The sequence below is a fragment of the Trachypithecus francoisi genome, unplaced genomic scaffold (genome assembly GCF_009764315.1).
Source record: "Trachypithecus francoisi isolate TF-2019V2 unplaced genomic scaffold, Tfra_2.0 Lachesis_group15, whole genome shotgun sequence".
Lineage (NCBI taxonomy): Eukaryota > Metazoa > Chordata > Mammalia > Primates > Cercopithecidae > Trachypithecus > Trachypithecus francoisi.
Genome location: NW_022681460.1, coordinates 88,091,831 through 88,114,529, shown reverse-complemented (window position 1 = coordinate 88,114,529; position 22,699 = coordinate 88,091,831). Strand labels below are relative to the sequence as shown.

At 36.7% G+C, this 22,699-nt stretch overlaps 1 protein-coding gene and 1 pseudogene across 4 annotated transcripts in view; one reads left to right on the top strand and one right to left on the bottom strand.

Moving 5' to 3' along the window:
- The window catches only part of LAMA2 (laminin subunit alpha 2), a 622,674-nt gene that overhangs the window by 30,215 nt on the left and 569,760 nt on the right, over positions 1-22,699 (top strand). The gene's annotated exons all lie outside the window — the stretch shown is intronic.
- The window catches only part of LOC117098062, an 87,000-nt pseudogene continuing 74,031 nt past the window's right edge, over positions 9,731-22,699 (bottom strand).

Genomic DNA, 22,699 nt, shown 5'->3' with positions numbered 1-22,699 from the left:
TTTAAATTTCTAGTATAAAATTTGATTTGTGACTCTGAGCCCCCAGTTTCCTTAGGGCAAACAATATGGTTGCTTTCAATTAATTTTAGTCCAATCCAGTAATTTTTCAGTTACTTTTCCATTTAAAACAAGTAGTTCGAGGTTCAGCCTTCTGATCATTTTCTTGATATGGAATCTGGGAGCAGCAGGGAACATAAGTAACATCACGGTGTCAGGATTGGGAGGTGTGCATTTTGGATCCTGCTTAAATGCATCAACATAGGTAATATATTGTGATTGTTTCAAATAGTGAAGATCAGAAATCCTTCCTGGCACAAATTCAGTTCCCCACAGTAACCTCAAAATTGACTTCAAACCTACATTCTGTCTGACCCATGGTGTTTCTCCTCTTCCGTCACTTTTCACTGTGTTCTGCTGATCTCCAGCAAATGAATGCACTCCCATTCTGTTTCCTCAATGATGGGCCCATAAAAATGCTGGAAGTTTTCTTCTATCTCCCTCTTTGAGAATCATGAGGCACTCATTGGGATTGTGGTTCTGGGGTTATTTCCCTCTTTGTGCCTATTTATGTATGAGCCATATACAATCAACTGTTCTGTCAATATCAAGAGGTGGCAATTTTAAGTGTTCTATGTTTTAAACTTTAATGTATAATTTATGTCAGTCAATCGTGATAATACCACTATTCTCACTAGTCATCATCATCATCATTATCATCATTGTCATCATCATCATATAACAATTACATAATGGTTAATATTGGCCACAAATCAATCCTATTTCCTTAAAATCTATTAGTTGAGCCTTATAAAACTGCCCTTTTTCTAGGTTCAAATGGTGAGTAGAAGTAATTTCATATGGTTGAACTTATTATTACTTCAATTTCCTTACAGGCTTACAACCATCACAGTGATTCAGGCCACCATCATCTCACCACTAGAAATCATCACTGTGGCCTTCTAATGGATATTCTTGCTTCCAATTTAGCCCTCCCCCATTTGTTTGTTATACTTCAGCTAGACTAAGCTTTATAAAACACAATAGTATTGAGCAATTCCTCTCTCTAAAATGCTGTCATGGCATCTGATTGACCTTAGTATAAAATCCAAGCTCTGCTAATGTGATTTATAAGTCATGTAGCCGTACATCCCAGTTAGTCTCTGACAGCCCTGGTTTACAACTGCTGCCCTAGCCTAATTAATAGTGGTGCTCCCTTTATTCTCAGAAGTGGACTGGTTTGGATGATGAATTACATGACCACCTTATTTATAAGGTACTTCACGCTCTGGCCTCTGCAATTCTCTCCAGCCTCATCTCTCACCACTTTTTAAATCATAAAAATGAGCTGTATCCATTCTGAATTCCTTTGGATTTATGGGATATATCACTGTCTCTTTCAGTTCAGAGCCTGTGCCCATAATGCTGCCACTGCCTAAAACATCTCTCTGTTAACCTGACTAATGCATGCCAATTTTCATGCTCCTTTTTCCTTTTTTCTTTTCTTTTTTTTTTTTTTTCTTTTTTTGACGGAGTCTTGCTCTGTCCCCAGGCTGGAGTATAGTGCTGTGATCTCAGCTCACTGCAATCTCCACCTCCCGGGTTCAAGTGATTCTCCTGCCTCAGCCTCCAGAGCAGCTGGGACTACAGGCGTGTGCTACCACGCCCAGCTAATTTTTGTATTTTTAGTACAGACGGGATTTCACCCTGTTGGCTATGTTGGTCTTGATCTCCTGACGTCGCAATTCGCCTGCCTCGGGCTCCCAAAGTGCTGGGATTACGGGCGTGAGCCACGGTGCCCAGCCCTCATGCTCCATTTTTATAGTTTCTCCAAGAAGCACTTTCTGACCTCTAGACTAGTTTGAATTTTTCTATTTTCTGTACCCATATTGGCTCTATTCTTCCCCTAATCAAACCCTTTTCTCAATTAACCATGTTTATATCCTAGTTTATGTGCTTCCTTTTACCTTGAACCATTGTTTCTCTGGGGCCTTATAAGTATTTGTTATATAGATATTACATATATATATATATATGCATATATATGCACACATATATGAGTGTATGTGTGTGCACATGTTGAACAAATTAATGAGACAAAATATAACTTTAAGGTTGTTTTTGGACTTTGACATCTGGTCTTGACTTTTTATGCTGAGAAAGGGATGTTGAGAGTATGAAGCACTATAACAAGAGAGAAGAAGAGAAAGACAGACCAGAAAAGGGCCGATGATTGAATATCAAGAAAGGAACAAATAGAAAAGAACTGAGAGGCTTGGAACTGACAATTTGGATGGGCAACTACATTCCATTTCTGATCATCGATCCTGTCTTTGCACTGTTGCTTGCACTTATCTTAGCAGTGGCACTTAAAAAGCCGGAAACACATATCTTGCCTGCAATGTACAAACTTACCAGAACATCTTATATAGTAACAGAATTTTCAGTATAAGTATAGATAGTAATTATGTTTGAATTTGAGTAAGTATTTGACTAAGATTATCTCTCCTTTTTTAAAAGTTGGTAAGTTATGTTAAACAAAAACAAAACAATTTCTAAAACGATGACTGAAAGTAAGGGTTGTTTAAATCCGTTTTATAAAATTTACTTCCAGAAGATAAAAGTGGGAAGCTGAAGTGGCATATCATTTCTAAGCTATTTTTGTAGGTCGAATTGCATCCTTCAAAAAGAAATGTTGAAGTCTTAACCTCAGTTACCTATGAATGTGACCTTATTTGTAAATAGGGTATTTGTAAATGTAATTAAGTTAAGGTGATGTCATACTGGTTTAGGGTGGACCCTGATCCAATATGGCTGATATCCTCATAGAAGAGGGGAGGAGATACAGAAACACAGGGAGAAAGTTGTGTAAAGATGGAGGTAGAGATGCAAGTGGTGCATCCACAAACCAAGCAATGCCAAGGAAAGAAGCATGGACATTTTTTCTTACTGTGTCTAGAAGGAACCAACTAGGCTGACATTTTGGTTTCAGACTTATAGCCTCCTGAACTGTGAAATGAATGTCTATTGTTTTAAGCCACCTAGTTTGTGGTAATTTAATATGGCAGTCCTAGAAAACTAAGATAGCGAAATTAGGAAACAAATATAGCTATACTAGGAAACAAATATAACTATTTTAAAAGGGGAAAATATATTCAATATATTTAGTACAGAAAGGATGAAGATATAGATAGTAGAACGATCAGAGGAATAATAATTTTTTCCCACTGTTCTCAATATCACTGGTAATTCCTATAAGAACACAATTACTCAATCACTAATCTGCTGTAGTAGTCTGATCAATGCTAAGCCATACAGCAATAATGAATAAACCCCCAAATCTTAAAAGCTTGGCATTACAGAGGTTTATTTCTCAATGATGCAATGTCAAATACAGGTCCATCTGGTGACTCAGGGTCCCAGTTGTCCTCTTCCTGTGATGTTTCCAACTCAGGAAATGGCTTTTATGGTTGCTATGGCAGAGGAAGAGAGTAGTGGGGAGCTGGCACCTAGGTCTTCAGTGCTTCAGCTAGGAAGTCATAGTCATGACTCCAACTCCACATTTTTACAATCTGAGAATAGTCTAATGCCCCTCTTAACTGCAAGGGACTGAGAAGTGTAGGGAACACAAGAATATTTTTTGAGAGCTATTATCTCTGCTTACATATAATGGCAGAAGAAAATATGCTCCAAAATTTATTAAAATCATACTATGCTCTCAGAGATTCTAGATACTCCCTTAATTTGATTTTTTATCCCAGTTACAGTTTTTACATGCTTCTTTTCGTATACATATATATATACACACACATATGTATGTATTTATGTGTGTATGTATACATAGCTGTTACACAAGTCTTTCCGTTAACGTGGTGTTATATTTGTCTTTACCAGAACTACTAACTACTGACAACATGAAACTCTTCTCCATCCAAAATCATTCCTATTTAAACATTTATTAGTGTTCAATTCTAATACCATTGAACTGCTCATAAAGGAGAAAGAGGAAGAGAAGAAGAAGGAGGAGGAGAAGTTTCCTGTTAAGTTTTTAGAGTAAAGAAAATATCTGCCATTTTGATTATTTTGAGTATCAATTAAATTATCAGTTAATAATTCAAGAAAATATATCCTAGGAAAAAAATTCCCCTTTATAATAAACTAAAGCTTTTTAAAATATCCTTCTTAATCCCTCATATGAAAAATTTATACTCCCCCTCTTAGATATTAGTAAGAGCCCATCATCCCCGCTGGCTTTGCAGGTCCAGCTCATGCAGATGGATTATTTCCCAGCATGTGGATGCTCTATTTGACTCCACTGTAGGCCAGCCATCCCTTCTCATCAATCATGTTGCAATTATTTTTACCCAATTACGTATTCTTTTGGAGAAGAGAATTATTTAACTAGAAATAACATCAACAAGCCTTTTACAGAATATACATGCTTAAGTTTCACACCATATTGTTGAGATATTTTGAGTGTTTAAAAAATAGTATGTGAATATATTTTGGTTGTAAAAAATTCAAACGAAACTTTATACCCATTAGGATGGTTGCCATAATTTTAAAAATGAAAGGTAGAAATTGGTGAGGATGTGAAGGAATTAGGAGCCTTATGCATTGTTGATGGGAATATAAAATGGTGTAACAACTATGGAAAACAGTATGGAGGGTCCTCAAAACATTACAAATAGAATTACAATAGGATCCAACAATTCTACTTCTGGGAATATGCCCCAAATAATTAAAAGCAGGGTCCTGAAAAGATGTTTGTACATCTCTGTCATAATAGCGTTATTTACAATGGCCAAAAGGTGGGAACAACCTGGCTGTTGACAGATGAACAGTTAAATAAAATGTTGTACATGTATACGATGGAATATTATTCCATCTGTAAAAGAGAGGAAATTCTGACACATGCTACCATATAAATGGACATTGAGGACCTTCTGCTAAGTGAAATATACCAGTTACAAAAAGACAAATACTGTTATGATTCTACTTACCTAGAGTCGTCAGATTCATAGAGACAGAAAGTATAATGGTGATTACCAGGGGCTGCAGGGAGAGAGGAATGGGGAGTTATTATTTAATGAGTACCAAATTTCAGTTTTGCAAGATGAAAAGCATTCTGGATGTGAATGGTGTTGATGGTTGCACAACAATGTGAAGGTACTAATACTACTGAACTGTACACTTAAAAATGGTTACAATGATGAATTTTATGTTATGTGCATTTTACCATACTTTAAAATAATTCAGAAACAACATCCTCACTCCCAGTGCTCTATACAGAGAAAACCAATGCCTTTATTCTTTAGTTATGCATTTACATAGACACAAATTCTCACATAGCATTATATGGTTTATTCTTTGATTCATTTTGTTTATCACATAAATGTCATCTTAATGCGTATCTTGTTCTGCACGTTCAACAGTGTCTCAGTCTTGCTATGAGAAATGGAACAGGGAAACTTCCTGGGCCTAAACTGAATAGGCCATTTTATTCTCTTCTCTACCACATTCCAAATTTGTCGTTCTATCTCCGTTGGACTGGGACTCTCCATTGGTCCTTCACCAATGAGTCATTCTGACAGAATATTTCACCAGATCTAGGATTTCTACATAGTACTTCTAACATTTCAGTATTTCTTTGCCTAAAATTTTCTGTTCTATTTGAAAATTGTGTGCCGTTTTTTTTCTTTTTCCTTTTTGTCACCTACATGGGGAGGGGGTAGAGTGTTGGCCTTCAAAGGTGAAATTGCATCTTTCCACAACTCTCAGTTTTCTTAGTTTTGAGTCTGTTCTTAACTTACTTTAAAAAGCTCTTTGGTCATGGTGGCAATAGAGGTTACAGTATGAATACCAATTCCTCTCGTTTAGGCCTCTGTTCTTTTAGATATGGTCATTTTACTGCTTCAAGGATCAGAACGTATCATATCCCAAAGTATAATCCCCAGAGGTAACTCAGATATGTATAATTCTTTAATAATAATGTGATTTGTTCTCAATATTTAAAGTGAACCCAAGATGAAGAGTTGGAAAGAAAATTTTTAAAACTCTAATGCTTTAATAGGCTCTCAAACTGGTGACAGCTCAAATCTTCTGTTTATTTTGTCAACATATAAAAATCCAGAATAACAGTTAAATATTCCATAGCTAACTGTTATTTAATACTAATATTATGTCTTGGTTAATGGAAGACACCATACACCAAATTTGAATATTTATGCTCCTTTTTAATATTGATAATCCTCTTTCTGAGATAAATTCAGGAAATCCAACCTTTCTCCTCAGCCCTTTTGAAATAAAGACCACTTTTCCAATTAGGAATATCTAATGAAGTGTTAAAGCTCAGAGTTGAAAAGATGCTTTAGTATTCATCAGATACAATGTTGTAGTATTATTGGTAAGATTGTGAAACAAATTCCAGTACACTTCAGCTCTGCTGACAAAGATGAAATAGAGAATAAAGGAGGTATATACTGACTCTTATTAAGGTTGACATCCAGTTTGAATACGTTCATCCTCTAAGGTATGGTTTTAGGTATAAACCATCGAGCAAGCACAAAATAGCGAAGCTGAGAGCTGCAGGACAAAAAGATCTGGTGGATTCTAAAGGACTGAGAATGACCGATGGCTACTGAAATGAAGTGTGAAATGGTATCCATAGCTGATATTTGTCTTTAACTGATAAAATGGCTAAAACATTTCCTGGTCAACACACCACTCTTTCTCCTCTCTTCTCATTCCTCTAGAACAGTGGCCTTCAACCTCTTTTCTTGATAAGTAATGCACTTAAATTGGATAATATCTCTCTTTCTAACACATTCACACATAATAAAAATGTCATGAGATGTCTTAAAGAAATACTTAGACATTTTACATTCAGTGGACTCCAATATTTCTATTTTATATTCTTTTTAAAATACTGATTTTGACCTATTAAACGGACTTCAAGGTTCACTAATAAATAATAATAGCAATTTGAAAACTACTCATCATAATGTTTCACCTTATATATTTGACTTCATTAGAATAATTGAATGTATGTTTATTGTGTCATTCAGGAGTCCCCCACCCCGGGCCACAGACTGGTACTGGGGATTGGGGACCCGTGCATTCCACCAGTCAGTGGCCTGTTAGGAACTGGGCTGCACAGTAGGAAGTGAGTGGTGGGTGGGTGAGTGAGCGAAGCTTCATCTGTATTTACAGCCACTCCCCATCACTGGCATTACCACCTGAGCTCTGCCTCCTGTCAGATCAGCAGTGGCATTAGATTCTCATAGGAGTGCAAACCCTATTGTGAACTGCATCAGTAAGGGATCTAGGTTGCATGCTTTTTATGAGGATCTAATGTCTGATGATCTGTCACTGTTTCTCATTATCCCTAGATGGGACCATCTAGGTGCAGGAAAACAAGCTCAGGGCTCACCCTGATTCCATGTTATGATGATTTGTATAATTATTTCATTATATATTGCAGTGTAATGATAATAGACACGAAGTGCACAATAAATATAATGCACTTGAATCATCCCAAAACCACCCCAACCCTGGTCTCTGGAAAAATATGTCTTCCACAAAACTGGACCCTGGTGCCCGAAAGGCTGGGAACCACTGGTATAATGAATTAGTTCAAATTTACCTGCATAGATAGTAACAAAACCAATATATTTGCAAGCTGGAAACTTTGTTCAAAAACTGTACTTGAAAACCTTCATAAAGGATTTCATTCATTAATTCTTTACTAAAAATTCATGTCTGTGCGTGTTAAGGCAAAGAGAATAGAAACCTCTCTTTAAAAATTGCAAAACTCTTATAATGCCTTTCAGAAGATCATCTTTAAGTATGTGCTTCTTAATTGTTCCGCTGGAAGTCAAGTTTTCACTTGTATTTTTACATGGTGAACTTCTAGGAATGAGATATAAAAACTGTAGGATATGTTAACATAAGACTCCTGAAAGATTCAAAATTCACAGCTATCACCAATTTCATCCTTAAAGTGTAGTGTTCCTTCTTCCTGAAGAACTTTTCAAATTCTTACCTGAATTATATTTATTAGTAGTAGTTTGTTTTTTTTCCCCAGAAATGTGAAGCCAGTAAAATTAGATCAACATTCTTTCTATTGACTCAAGAGTACGAGAAGGTCAATCTAATGATATGAAATTTGCAGTCTCATCTGGGCCCATAGATTTAAATATTACTTCTATGTTAGTGACTTCAAAATCCTTATTTCCATATTTGACCCCTTCTGTGAGTAAGCTCCATCTCTAACTTTCTATCGCCTTTGGATATCCTTACTTGCACATTCCTTCCAGAACTTACAACTTAACATGGCTTAAACTTAACAGCTAAACATTGTCCCTCTGAAGTATCCCATTCTTTTCCTCCTATTTCCAAATTTCTGCTGAGGGTCTCATTAGTCTTGTAGGTATAAACCATTAGATTCCTACTAGATCCCTATCTTTCTTCCCATTATATCAATGAGAAAAGTCTTGATTTTATTTCTTTTTTTGTCACGATTTTTATTAATAGGAAATAAACACTTATTCCAGTTTCAAAGTTGTTATACTTGAAGTTGCTAATTTAAAAAAATGAATTTTAAATAATCACTTAATCATCATGCTTTGACTAAGACAATGAAATGTGGCTTAAAAAAAATTCAGCATCATTTGCTCATAGGTCTTTCAGAATTTGTTCTTAAAGTTTCTGGAACTTTCGTGTCTGTAAAGTACAGGAAATACTGAGCTACATTGGAAAGCCTCTCTGGGACAGGCAATGGGGAGTTAAGCAGTCATCATAAAGGAATCAATGTACATTCAGCACAGTGACTTGGACTGCACAAGAATCCCTTCCCCTCTACAGTAGCTCAAAGAGACATGTTTCTAAGCACAGAGGTATGAGGAGTCTCAGACTGTTTTTTGCTGTTAGAATTGGTCTCCCCATCTAGTAACAGTAAATCTCTGACACGGATACTATTGGCCCTTAATGTTCTGTGATTTTAGGAAATAGTTTGGATTTAGTTTAATTTATTCAGAAATCAAATATGTTTAATTAGGTTCACTACTCTGGCAGAGTAAGTGTATGGTGGTTTAGTATCTTTATAATATATATATAATGTGTAGGTAAATCATAGTCTTAAATCATACTTAGAATACTATATTATTTAAACTAATATCTATTTTAACAAAATGTTTATAACTAAAAACAGCTGATGAAACTAAATCCGAAGGTATGCCAAAGAGGACTCAGCTCTGTGTTGCTTAAAGAACTTTTAAAAAGCATGTGCCCATAAAGTCATTCAAGGAGAGGGAAGGAGGTCCCCTTCTCCTTATTCTTACTATAGAATTCCTATTGGGGCTGGGCCAGAAATGAGCACTTCTAAGTATTTCAGAGAAGTCCAAAGTGTTAAAAAAAAAAAGGCTTCCATACAAAAGAACGTCTTTCTGAATCAGTGAATAGTAGTGCTCATCAGAATTTTCTAATAACACAAAAACAAAGCCAAGTCCACACATTCGATCAGTTATCAAAGTAATGGGAGGTGGATTATGTCAATCTTAGTCAGAGCTCCTGCTGGCTTCTTCCTATACACTGTTCACCAATTTGAGTAAAGTGGACTTTGTGAGAAAATAGTGTTTGATGGCCAGGACTTCTTTTGGGCATTCTTCCTAAGTGGAATACACAACAGATAAGGGAGTAGAGGAGGTAATACAGGGAAGCTATTCATTCCAGCTCAGAGGGAGTTGATGAAGCCCATATATGCATTCAAGGAGCCAATGGCATCCTCTATCTGTGGGTAGTGGCTTATGTGGTGGTCATCCAGAATCGACATTGTGGACCACGGCAGCGTTTTCCCGTACAGCTCCAAAAACTCTGGATAGAGATTTACAGGATCCAATGGCCCATAGATAAAATGAATAGGGATAGTTACAGAGGCAAGAGCTCCCACCCAGCGCCTTCTGAACTTCTTCCTCTGATTGATGTACTGTAAGAGACCATCAATGGCTAACTTCCCGTCATTGTTGCGGATCCCTGACCACATGTCCCACAGCTCACTCTCAGAGGGCCAAGTATACAGCCCAAAGACTGTGGTGAGACCTCGAGAGAATACAAAGAAGTTCATCAGTTGTGTGAGGATGGGTGATAGCACACCTCCATCTTTGACTAGCTTTTGAAGAAGGAGAGGACGGTGAGTCTCAGGGAAGATACCTCCATTTGACAGACTCTATATGGTGTGCCGACCAGATGGATTCTGCTTGTACCTGTAGAGAAGCTCCTGAGCAACAATTATCTCCATAGTCATGAGACTTGATCCTGAGGTTCTGGAGCCCCAGATGCCGCAAAAGTGCTTCCACGATGCTGACCTGCTCAAATATGGAGTTGTGATGTGGTCTCGGTTTGTCACTGAAGCCAACGCCTAAGAAATCAAGGGCAGTCACTCGATGAAACCTCAAGGTCAGATCTTCCCAAATCTTGTATCAATCGTAGCTGGATGTTGGAAAACGTGTAAAACCACAACTATCTCCTGACTTCCATCCACACCCACAGAGTCTTGGTAGAAGATACGCAGTCCCTTGTAAGTGAAAAACTTGCCTGAAGGCTTCCATGAGTGAGGATCAGGTGAGAGCTGAGGGGGCGGGATGTGCGAGTACGCAGCAAGCAGAAGCACCGCCCACAGCCCCACCCGGACCCACCTGGACCCACCACTCCCTCATCCTGCGGAGGCGATCTCTGCGCACGGCTGCGATATCCCAAGCTGCCCGCCGCAGCGTTGCACAGCAGGGCTGGCCGGCAGCGGGGGCGCAGTCAGCAGCCCACAGTCCGCACAGGGCGGCGCCGCGCCGGGCAGCTATAGCCACTCTGGCGTGCACGGCGGCACTGCATTTGCTAGGCGCGACTGCCGCAAGGGAAGTGCCCGGGTGTGCTGGTTGCCGTGGCCTCTATTTCTAAACTATTTCTTTTATTTTCTTATTTCTTTTCATTCCTACTGCTTACACCCTCATTGACTATTGCAACCGCCTCTTGAGGGGATTGAAATATTCACAGATATTCCAGTTATTCTCCTTTTGGGCATATAGTAGGATTACATTTGCTCACCCCTGAAATTAGGCATAGACACAGTCAATGAAATGTGAACAGAACTGACATGCGTTACTCCTAGACTGAGTACGAGTTTTACAAGCCAGTGCATAATTCACCATGCTATAGAGACAGATGATCTTCCAGATGGATGCCTGAGTGTAGTATAGCTCAGTTCCCCCCACCCTTCACACATGGGCCCAAAATGTACACGGAGCAGCAGCAAGAAATAATGTCCTTGCTATCTTTGTTAGTTTAATACACAGAGACTTTGGAGTCCGCAGTTATACAGTATCCTAGCCTGTCCTGACTGATATGATCCCTTAACTGATTTCTCAACTCACAGTCTCTTCTCCCTTCGATTATTCTACATCACTATCATATTAATCTTCCTGAAATAGAAGTCTAATTACATAAATTCCTTATGAAAATCTTTCAATATTTCCCTGTTATCTTCACTGGCTTTCACATCACAGAGTGCATCTCAACTTCCTTTTAAAACGCCCACGGTTTCTCTACATGTACACACACACTTTCTGACGCCTTCGCTTTTCTGTTCCTGTGATTCTAGGATGCTCTCTGCTAGTCCTGTCGGTTTAAGTGCTACCTATTCTTAAGTAACAGTTCAAATGCCAGTATCTCTATGAGGCCTTTTCTGGATCTCTGCCAAAAAAAAGGGGGGATGGAGGGGACAAGAAACACCTTCCTCCCAAAGGAACAAAGAATGGCAATTACTTATAAGTAAGACAGATTTTAGCTATTGGACCATTTTTGTCTTAAATATAACTAACCTGTCTCTGTAGCTTACAAGGTATTCATAAATTCTTCAAACAAAAGAAATTTATCATAAAGGATACAGGTAAATAGAAGTTCTGTGAAATTGTTTTAAAAATAAGTAAAGAAATGATTTCCCAAAGGACTTTGAGTGTTTATTGTAGTTCTCATCACACTTTGCAGTGGCCATTTCTAGCACTTTTCAGGCAGTAAATGGTCTTCTTTCACTTCCACATTGTTGAAAATTCTTTTGCATAATGCCTAGTAAATATCTGAATGAGTGAATGAATGAATGAAGGTTACATTGTATTTTACAACTACCATTTTTTTCTTCAGAAGTCAAAACAAGGCAAATGTTGCCAATAAAATAGTTCTTAAGTCAAAAAACATAAATATCTGAGAAATGAACTGAGAAAAGGAGAAATCGTTACAGGACATGAATGATACAGGATAATAGTACATATCAAAGGGTGAACTCTGGGTCACAGCTTGTGGGATTAGGCAAGAACATATCTAGTCATAGTCTTTCAAATAATCTTCTTAAAAATTATTTTTTCTGAGATCCACTTTTACTCTTTTCTCTGACTAATTTTATTTAGCTTTCAAGCATTTCTTTGTGACTTCAGTTTTTAAACAATTTTACATTACAGAATTGTTACTTTTAAACTCTTACTTTCCACTGGGACTGTTATTGTAAAATCTGTTCTTATTCTTTTACTTTATCTATATTCTTTTGTTTTAAATGTAATAATTGTTCATTATATTTTTCTCCAACTGCTTTAAATGCACCAATCCTTCTTTTCTGTATAAGTATCAAAGTCCATAAATATTCTTTCTCATTATCCTAAACTTGAATAATGAAAAAAAACCTCTCACAACTTTTTATTATACAAAATAGTACTTAAAATATCCCCCTATTTTTACTGTAAATGTAGTCTTCACAGCAATAGTCAAGAGAACAAGACTTAGTCATTCTTCATCACACATTGCAAGGGTTATGCCTCTTCTGTTGTGAGGCCTGCAGCAGTATTCTCACAAGTGGAGCTCTGGGTCATTGACTGCACTTTTGCTAGTGAGAAATCTTCAGTAAGAGTGACCGGGCCTTATGCAAATATCTCCAGTAGTTTCTTCCACTAGTGATGCCTTATAGCCTCAGAATCCATCACTCAACAAGTGTTTACTGAAAACTTATTGATACTCAGACCTTAAACTGTTACTAAACAGAATACCAGATATGGGATAGAATTCCTGCCTGAAGAGTTTATGCTCCAGACAAGACTTACATATATTACAGAGAAGCGTAACAGAGCAAGTGATTAAGTTCTAAATTTCACTGTACACACTAAAAAAAAAGGAGAAATTGATATGGAACATGAATGGTATAGGAAAATGGTCCTTAGGGAGGCCAGACATGAGAGGGTGAGCTCTAGGTGACCACTTCTAGGATCAGGCAAGAACATATCTAGTCCTGGAGTTAAGATTTCTATTTTTTCTAGATTTATACAGGTATAATTGACAAGTAAAAATTGTATATATTCTAGATATGCATGATGATTTAATATACATATCCATTGTGAAATGATTACCACAACCCAATTAATTAATATGTGTATCACCTCACATACTTATCACTCTGTGTGTGCGTGTTTGTTTATGCATGGAGGACATTTAGATCTATGTTTGGAAAATTTCAAGTAAACAGTACAATTTATTAAGTATGGTCACTATTCTGTACACTAGTTCCCTAGAACTTATTCATCTTATAACTGAAAGTGTGTACCCTTTGACCTAAACCCCTCATTTACCCCAATTCCTGGCAACCGCCATTCATTCCACCATTCTACTCTCTGCTTCTATGAGTTCAACTTTTTTAGGTTCCACATGTAAGTTAGATCATACTGTATTTGTTTTCCTGTGTGAGGCTTATTTCACCTAGCACAATGCCCTCCAGGCTCATCCATGTCATTGCAAATAGCAGGATTTCCTTCTCTTTTATGGCTGAATAATATTCCTGTATCTCCCTCTCTCCCTCTCTCTCTCTCTCTCTCTCTCTCTCTCTCTCTCTCTGTGTCTGTGTGTCTGTGTATGTGTGTATACCATATTTACTTTATCCATTCATTCACTGATGGATACTTAGGTCATTTATTTATCTTGACTGTTGTGAATGACGCTGCTATGAACACGTAGATGCAGATATTTCCTTGAGATACTGATATCTCCTTTTAAAATATATAGCTAGAAATGGGATTGCTGGGTCATATTGTAGTACTATTTTTATTTTTTGAAGAATCTCTATGCTCTATGGTGTTTTCCATAGTGGCTATGCCTATTTACATTCCCACCAAAAGTATAGAAGGGTTTCTTCTTCTCTGTTTCCTCTCCAACATGTGTTATCTTTTATCTTTTATGTAGTAGCCATCCTAATAGGTATGAGGTGATATCTCACTGTGGTTTTGATTTGTAGTTCCCTGGTGATTAATGATGTTGAACACTTTTTAATATACCTGTTGGCCATTTGTATGTCTCTTTTTGGAAACATGTCTATTTTTTAGGTATGTTTAGGTTCTTTGTCCATTTTAAAATAGCCTTATTTTGTGTTTTCTTGCTATTGAGTTGTATGAATTCTGTATATATTTTGAATATTAACTCCTGATCATAGATATAGTTTGCCAATATATTATTGCATACCACAACTTGCTTATTTATTTTGTTGATTGTATCCTTTGCTGCAGAATTTTTTAGTTAGATGCAGTTACACTTCTTTGTTTTTGCTTTTGTTGCCTGTGCTTTGGGTGTCATATCCCAAAACTCATCACCAAGACCTATGGCAAGGAGGTTTTTCTTTATATTTATTTTAGAAGCTTTATGGTTTCAGATCATACATTTCAGTCTTGAACCCATTTTCAGTTGATTTTTATATATGGAATAAGATAAACATCCAAAATCATTCTTTTGCATGTGGATATCTAGTTTCCCCAATACAGTTTATCGAAAAGACTATTTGTTCCCCATTGTGTAGTTTTCATGGCCTAGTCAAAGATTAGTTGGCCATATATTTGTGGGTTTACTTCCGGGTTATTCTATTTCTTTGGTCTATATGTCTGTTTTTATAGCACTACCACACTGTTTTGATTACCATGGCTTTGTATATAGTTTGAAATCATGAATTATGCTTCTGGCTTTGTCCTTCTTTCTTAAGATTGCATTGGATATTTTGGGTCATTTGTGATTTCATTTGAATTTTAATTATAAAATTCTTATTCCATTTTTAGAACTGTTTTTTCCACATTTTCTTTTCTTTTCTTTCTTTCTTTCTTTCTTTTTTTTTTTTTTTTTTGAGGTGGAATTTCCCTCTTTTCACTCAAGTTGGAGTGCAATGGTGCAATCTCACCTCACTGCAACCTCTGCCTCCTGGGTTCAAGTGATTCTCCTGCCTCAGCCTCCTGAGTAGCTGAGATTACAGGTGCACACCACCATGTCCAGCTATTTTTTTTTTTTTTTGTATTTCTTAGTAGAGATGGAGTTTCACTATGTTGGCCAGGTTGGTCTCGAACTCCTGACCTCAGGTGATCCACTCACCTCAGCCTCCAAAGTGCTGGGCTTACAGGCATAAGCCACTACACCCGGCCAATTTTTCTACATTTTCTAAAAAAATGCCATTGAAATTTTGAGTGACTGCATTGACTCTGTAGATCATTATGGGTAATGCAGACATTTTAACAATATTAGTTCTTCCAATTAATGAACACAGAAAATCTTTCCATTTATTTGTGTCTTCTTCCATTTCTTTCTTCAATGTCTTATAGTTTTCAGTGTACAGATCTTTCACCTCCTTGGTTAAATTTATTTGTAAGTAAGTATTTCATTATTTTTGATGCTATTGCTTTGGTTTCTTCTTCTTATTATACTTTGAGTTCTAGGGAACATGTGCACAACGTGCAGGTTTATTACATAGGTATACATGTACCATGTTGGTTTGCTGCACCCATCAACTCATCATTTACATTAGGTATTTCTCCTAACGCTATCCTTCCCCCAGCCCTGCACCCCCCAACAGACCCCGGTGTGTGATGTTCCCCTCCCTGTGTCCATGTGTTCTCATTGTTCAACTCCCACTTATGAGTGAGAACATACATTGTTTGGTTTTCTGTCCTTGTGATATTTTGCTGAGAATAATGGTTTCCAGCTTCATCCATGTCCCTGCAAAGGACATGAATTCATCTTTTTTATGGCTGCATAGTATTCCATGGTGTATATGTGCCACATTTTTTAATTGATTTTTTTCCAGTCTATTATTGATGGACATTTGGGTTGGTTCCCAGTCTTTGCTATTGTGAATAGTGCCACAGTAAACATATGTGTATGTGTGTCTTTATAGTAGCATGATTTATAATCCTTTGGGTACTTAATTCTTTTTTGGATAATTTGTTGTTAGTATAAATGCACAACTGATTTTCATATGTTGATTTCATATCCTGCAACTTTATTGAATTTCTTTGTTAGTTTCTAATAGCACTTTAGATGGAGTTTAGGGTTTCCTACATATAAGATCATGTCATCTGCAAACAGAGATAATTTACCTTCTTCCTTTCCAATTCAGATGAATGTTATTTCTTTTTCTTGCTTAATTGCTCTGGCTAGGACTCATAGTACTACATTGATTAGGAGTGGTAAGAGTGGGCACCTGATAAGGTTAGGCTTTATGTCCCCACCCAAATCTCATCTTCAATTGTAACCCGCATCATCCCCATAATCCCCACATGTCAAAGGAAACCAGGTGAAGGTAATTGAATCATGGAGGGCAGTTTCCCTGATGTCGTTCTTGTGATAGTGAGTTCTCGTGAGCTCTGATAGTTTTGTAAGGGGCTCTTCCCCCTTCGCTTGGCACTTCTTCCTGCCACCTTGTGAAGAAGGTGCCTTGCTTCCCCTTGGCCTTCTGCCACAGTTGTAAGCTTCCTGAGGTCTCCCCAGCCATGCTGAACTGTGATTCAGTTAAACTTTTTCCCTTTATAAATCACACACTTTCGGGCAGTTCTTTATAGCAGTGTGAAAACAGACCAATACAACACCCTTATCTTACTCCTAATCTCAGAAAAGCTTTCAACTTTTCACTATTCAGTATGGTATCAGCTGTGAACTTGTCGTACATGTCCTTTATTATGTTCAGATACATTCTTTCTATACCTAATTTGTTGGGAGCTTTTATCATGACATGATGTTGAATTTTGAGAAATGCTTTTTCTGCATCTGAGATGATAATATGATTTTTATCCATTATTCTGTGAAGATGGTATACAGTAGTCCCCGTTTATGCATGGGGGATACATTCCGGGACCCCCAGAGGATGTCGGAAACTGCAGATTGTACTGAAACCTACATATAGTATGCTTTTTATTCTATGTATATACCTATGAAAAAGTTTAATTTATGTTAGGCACAGCAAGAGATTAACAACAATAGAGTAATTATAACAATATACTACAATAAGAGTTATGTGAATGTTGTCTCTCTCACTCCCTCTCAAAATATTCTATTGTATTAGACTCATCTTTCTTCTTGAGATGATGTGTGTGATAAAAGGTCACCATGATGAGATGAAGTATGGTGAACGACACAGGCATTTATGTAGGCATTAATCTACATAAAATTAGGTTACTATTGACTTTCTGATGATACATCAGAAGGAAGGCCATTTGCTTTGAGCAATCCTTGATTATTGAGCTATGAGAATGTTGATGGTTGGGTGCCAAGTGCGTATGATGTCAATGTCCAACAGGTCGGTTGTGATACAGTTTGGATACCCTGGAAAAAGGAATGGTTCATCTTCTGGGTGGGAGGAAACAGGACAGTGTAAGATTTCATCCTGCTACTTAAAATGCACAATTCAAAACTTATGAATGGTTTTTCTGAAATTTTCCATTTAATATTTTCAGACCATGATTGAGTACAGGTAACTGAAACCATGGAAAGTGAAACCAAGCATAAGTGAGAATTCTATATCACATTTATTGACTCATGTATGTTGAATTATCTATTTATTCCAAGGATAAATACCTCTTAATCATGGTGAATGTTCCTTTTGATATGCTGTTGAATTTGATTTGCTAGTTTTTTTTGAGGATTTTTATATCTATGTTCTTCAGAGATATTGGCCTGTAATTTTCTTTATTTGTGGTGTCCTTATCTGGGTTAGCATTGTATAACAGTGACCTCATATAATGAGATTGGAAGTGTTCCCTCCAAGTGTCTGGTCTTAGATTTTTCTTTATTGGGAGATTTTTTAAATTTCTGATTTATTCTCCTTACTCATTATTGGGTACTCATTACCCAAATTTGTTTGGATTTTCTATTTCTTCATCACTCAGTCTTGGTAGATTCTATGTGTCTAGCCTTTATCAATTTGTTGTAGGTTATTGTATATTTTCGCATATAATTGTTCATAGCAGTCTCTATGATGCTTTTTTATTTCTGTTGCAATGTCTCCTCATTAATTTATAATTTTATTTAGTTGAATCCTCATTCCTTTTTTCTTGATTTGGCTGAAGGTTTGTCAATTTCGTTTATCTTTAAAAAAATAACTCTTAGTTATATTGATCTTTTCTATTCTCTTTCTAGTCACTATTTTATTTATTTATGCTCTAATGTTTATTATTCTCTTCCCTTTTCTATCTTTGTCTTAGTTTTTTTTTCCTATTTTCTTGAGATATAAAGTTAAGTTGTTCATTTGAGATTTTTTAAAATATAGGCATTTATCAATGTAAACTTCCCTCTTAGAACGTCTTTTGCTGCATCCCAGAAGTTTTGGTATGTTGTATTGTTATTGTGTTTTCCATTTGTCTCAAGACACTTTTGATTTCTCTTTGGATTTCTTCTTTGACCCACTGGTCATTTGGGAGTATATTGTTTACTTTCCATATATCTGTGCTGGGATTAATATTTCTGACTTTTTAACCAGGCTGCCTGTATTCTAATTACAACTTCACCACTTACAAGATATTTAGCTTTAGGTAAGCCATTTAAACTCTCAGTGCCTCAGTCCCCTTATCTGTAACAATGAAGAAGATACTGATATTAATAATAATAATAAGAGTATCTACCTCCCTGACTGTGAAGATGAAATGAAATAGTCAGTAGAAACTAGTTAAAATTGTTCATAGTATACAGTATTTATTATTTTTATGTATAACTGATGTTTTATGAGATCCTTAGAGTGCTAGACACTGTTTGTATGAATTATTTTATATGATCTCACCACAACCTTATAAAAAAGTTTTTATTGTCCCATGTTTCAGATGGAGTGGTTACAGGAGTTAGTTTCAGCCACCAGTTAGTATATAGAGAAGCTGCTAGGCAAACATAAGATTTTTTTTAAATCTAGCATAAGGACCTGAACATTTTACCACATCTGTCTTCCCTGTTGACTATGAATTCAATGCCTAGATCCCACGAGGCAAGGGTCAAAACATTTGATGTTGGGAATGTACAACTCATACTTCTCAGAGGATGTCCTTCTGAGACATATTCTTTCTCTTGCTTACTTATGTTTTGTTAATTTTTGCTTGGTTTTTATTGTTTGTAGACATCAGTTTGTAATTTCTTGTGTACCACAGAAATGAAAGGAAGGTCCTGGGAGTACCAACATTTAAGAGTGACCAAAACAATGGAAGCCAGCAAAAGGGATAGAAATCTATCATCTTGACTCCCAAACCTACTCCATGTTGATAGTCTTAATCTTAGTTAATGATCCCTGCTGCTTGATCCAAAAACCTCAGAATGACTTCACTCATTTCCCTCCTTCTGCACTGTTGTTACCTCTTCAGAGACAAAACTTCAATACTTTTCACTTAGACTTTCACTACTGACTTCTAACTCATCTTTTTGCTGCTAGCTTTCTCTTATTTTGAGCAGTTATCCAGCTAACCCTAAGACTAGAGTAAATTTCCAAAAAAATAAAAGATTCTGCAACTTTTCATTTCTCTTCAATTCCAACTCAGGTTCATATGTTTGTCACCCAGTCTAGAAGGGCTTTCCTCCACAATTTTGCTTGGCAAACTCCTTTTCGTCCTTTAAGACCCAACAAAATTGTTGCCTTTTCATGGAAATGGACACTCTTCCATCCTTCTGATATTAACAATGTTTTGTTCTTGTGTCCATGATAAACCTTGTCATAATATATCACAGTTTGTCCTGGAGGAAAGCACCACAAGACCAAGCATTTCCTTTTGTATTCATCCCAATACTTGATACATAGTAGCCATTTGGTAAATATATGTTGAATGAAAGCATGAATTTATAGCATATTTACCTTCACTTGACTTGGAGTTTCATAAGGAATGCAACAGCATCCAATTTATGTACTTTCTTTCTGCTTAACAAAGTATCTGACACATAGTACAAAAGTTAAATATAATAAAAGATTAATTGCATAGATATTTTTAAAGGAGACAGAAGATATTTTAATATCCAGGAATTTCACCCTAGGATGGAAGGCCTGTGGGTGGTTACAAGTAGGTAAGCAGAGTCGAAAATGTAGGCTCATTTTCAATGGCAGAGGGGAACAGGAAAGTCAATAAGAAACAAATGCTCAAGGAGCTTGAATGGAGACTGGAATAGGCATCTCTTTATTATCTTATTGGCTGGTTTATACTTCTTATAAAATAATTAGCTTAAGCATAACCTCGTCTAAGAAACAAGAATCTCTCCTAGGCAGATTATCCAAAAGTTTGGGTCCAAACGTGATCCGAAAGTTTACGGTGGCCTACCATGGTTCCTTTACAAAGAAAGACCAAAAATGTTCTACCATTCTTGCTCATCATGATTTTGCCTCAATTTTTCAAGTTATGTTTCATTCATAATGGATTTTTTTCTTTTTTTTTGGTTTTCTGAACGTGTTCTGTTCCTTTTACTGCCTTAAAAAGCCCTTATCGCTGAGTCTTCCTACTATTTCCTTCACCTCCACTTACCCTACTGAATTTTCAAACCGCAATTCAAATATTCCTTCCTTAGGGGAATCTCATCAGACTGTCTCCCTAGACCACCACACCCCACCCAACAACTAAATCACATCCCTTTATTAGGGATACTATTGTTTCAACATAATTGCAATTATAATTATTGATCCATTGAATGGGTTGATTCATGTCCTTTCCTTCTTTATTATAAGCTTTAAGAGGGCAAAATCTATTTCTGTTTTTCTTATCATCTTTCCCTCTTTAGTGCTTCCACATTGTCTGGTACATTTCAGACACCTAATAAATATTTGTTGGAAGGAATAAATATTAGTGAGAGAATAAATGGGTAATGCATTCATGAGTGAATAAGGATTATATCATATTTTTGTGGTAAATATTTTGTTTACTTCCAATTACTGAAACAAAGAGTTCCATATCCTGAAATATGACCTGAAAGTCATGAAATGAAAGGTTTGATAAGGCTAGACATGGTAGCTCACACCTGTGATCCCAGCACTTCTGGAGGCCAGGGTAAGAGGATCGCTTGAGCTCAGAAGTTCAAGACCAGCCTGGGCAGCACGATACCTTGTGTCTACAAAATAAGAAACAAAATTAGCTGAGTGTGGTGGTACACACCTGTAGTCCCACCTACTCCAAAGGCTGAAGTGGGAGAATTGCATGAGCCCAGGAGTTCCAGGCTGCAGTGTGCTGAGATCATGCCACTGCGCTCCAGGCTGGGTGACAGAGCAAGAGCCTGTCTCAAAAAAAAAAAATTTTTTTAAATAAGAAAGTTTTGATAAGCAGAATATTAGTTTAAATATGAATGAGAAGAGATGTATAGCATTTGTAGGTGTACAGAGTCATATATTCCATAAAGGAAGAAGTTAAGAGCAATGACATGGAATAAGCATGGGGCTTTTAAGAACTTGTCTAAGTAGAGGGTATTCTTTGGTCAGTACTTGAAAAAATAAAATAAGGCTTGCTGGAGTGGAGCAAGTCAATGGAAAGCCTTCACAGTTAGGAGGAGCATTTACACTAAATGACTTTTTTTCAAACATTCAACAAACACTGACTGTCTATTGGTTACCAGCCATATAATGTTAGGTGCTAGGGAAATAGAAGTAAGTAGAATGAGGTGGGGGAGGTTCATTGTGGCTCTTGGAAAAGAAAATACATAATCAAAGTTTGTGTTAGAAGGGTCAATCTGAAGGCTTTTGAAAAATGGATCTGGGATAGGGAGGATGTTTGCTGAAAGAACAGCTCAATCGATTCAATTAATTCAATAAATTAATCATGATTTTAGTGAGTATTCTGTGAACCCTCACTTAGTTTGATTACCTTGACTGTGACATTTAACTTTGTATTTCACTACTTCTTTGCTTCTCTTACATTCAGTTAAAAATATTTTTAAAATACAATTTTCAAGATTCAGAAACAAAAAAATAAATGACATTCTGGAAAAAGATAGATGTGCTTAGAACCAAAAAATAAAAATAATGGAGATGGTAAATATATAAGTGAGAAATATGATGATGATTTTCATTGACAAAATATACCATTAAATATATTCTCATGTGGTCCAAAGTAATTTCATTCTCTGTGCCCAGTGAGTTGTTATCTACCGATGGTGGTTTTTCAAATGCACCGTGCAGTTAGAGGTCTATGACCCCCATCATAGACCTCCATCACTGAGAAGTTCAGAGGTAGAAGATGCAGCGGGACAACGCTGGCCTCCATTAATCTTAGCTTGAAAAGAGGATCTTTAGAGAACACTATCTAAATTTAGCTGTGTTCAAAATGCCCCACCACAAAAGAGCAGCATAAAGCAATCTCATTAAAACAAGCTCAGAAAACAATTCCAGGATATATGAGTAAAAGCAAACTGAACAATGGAAACA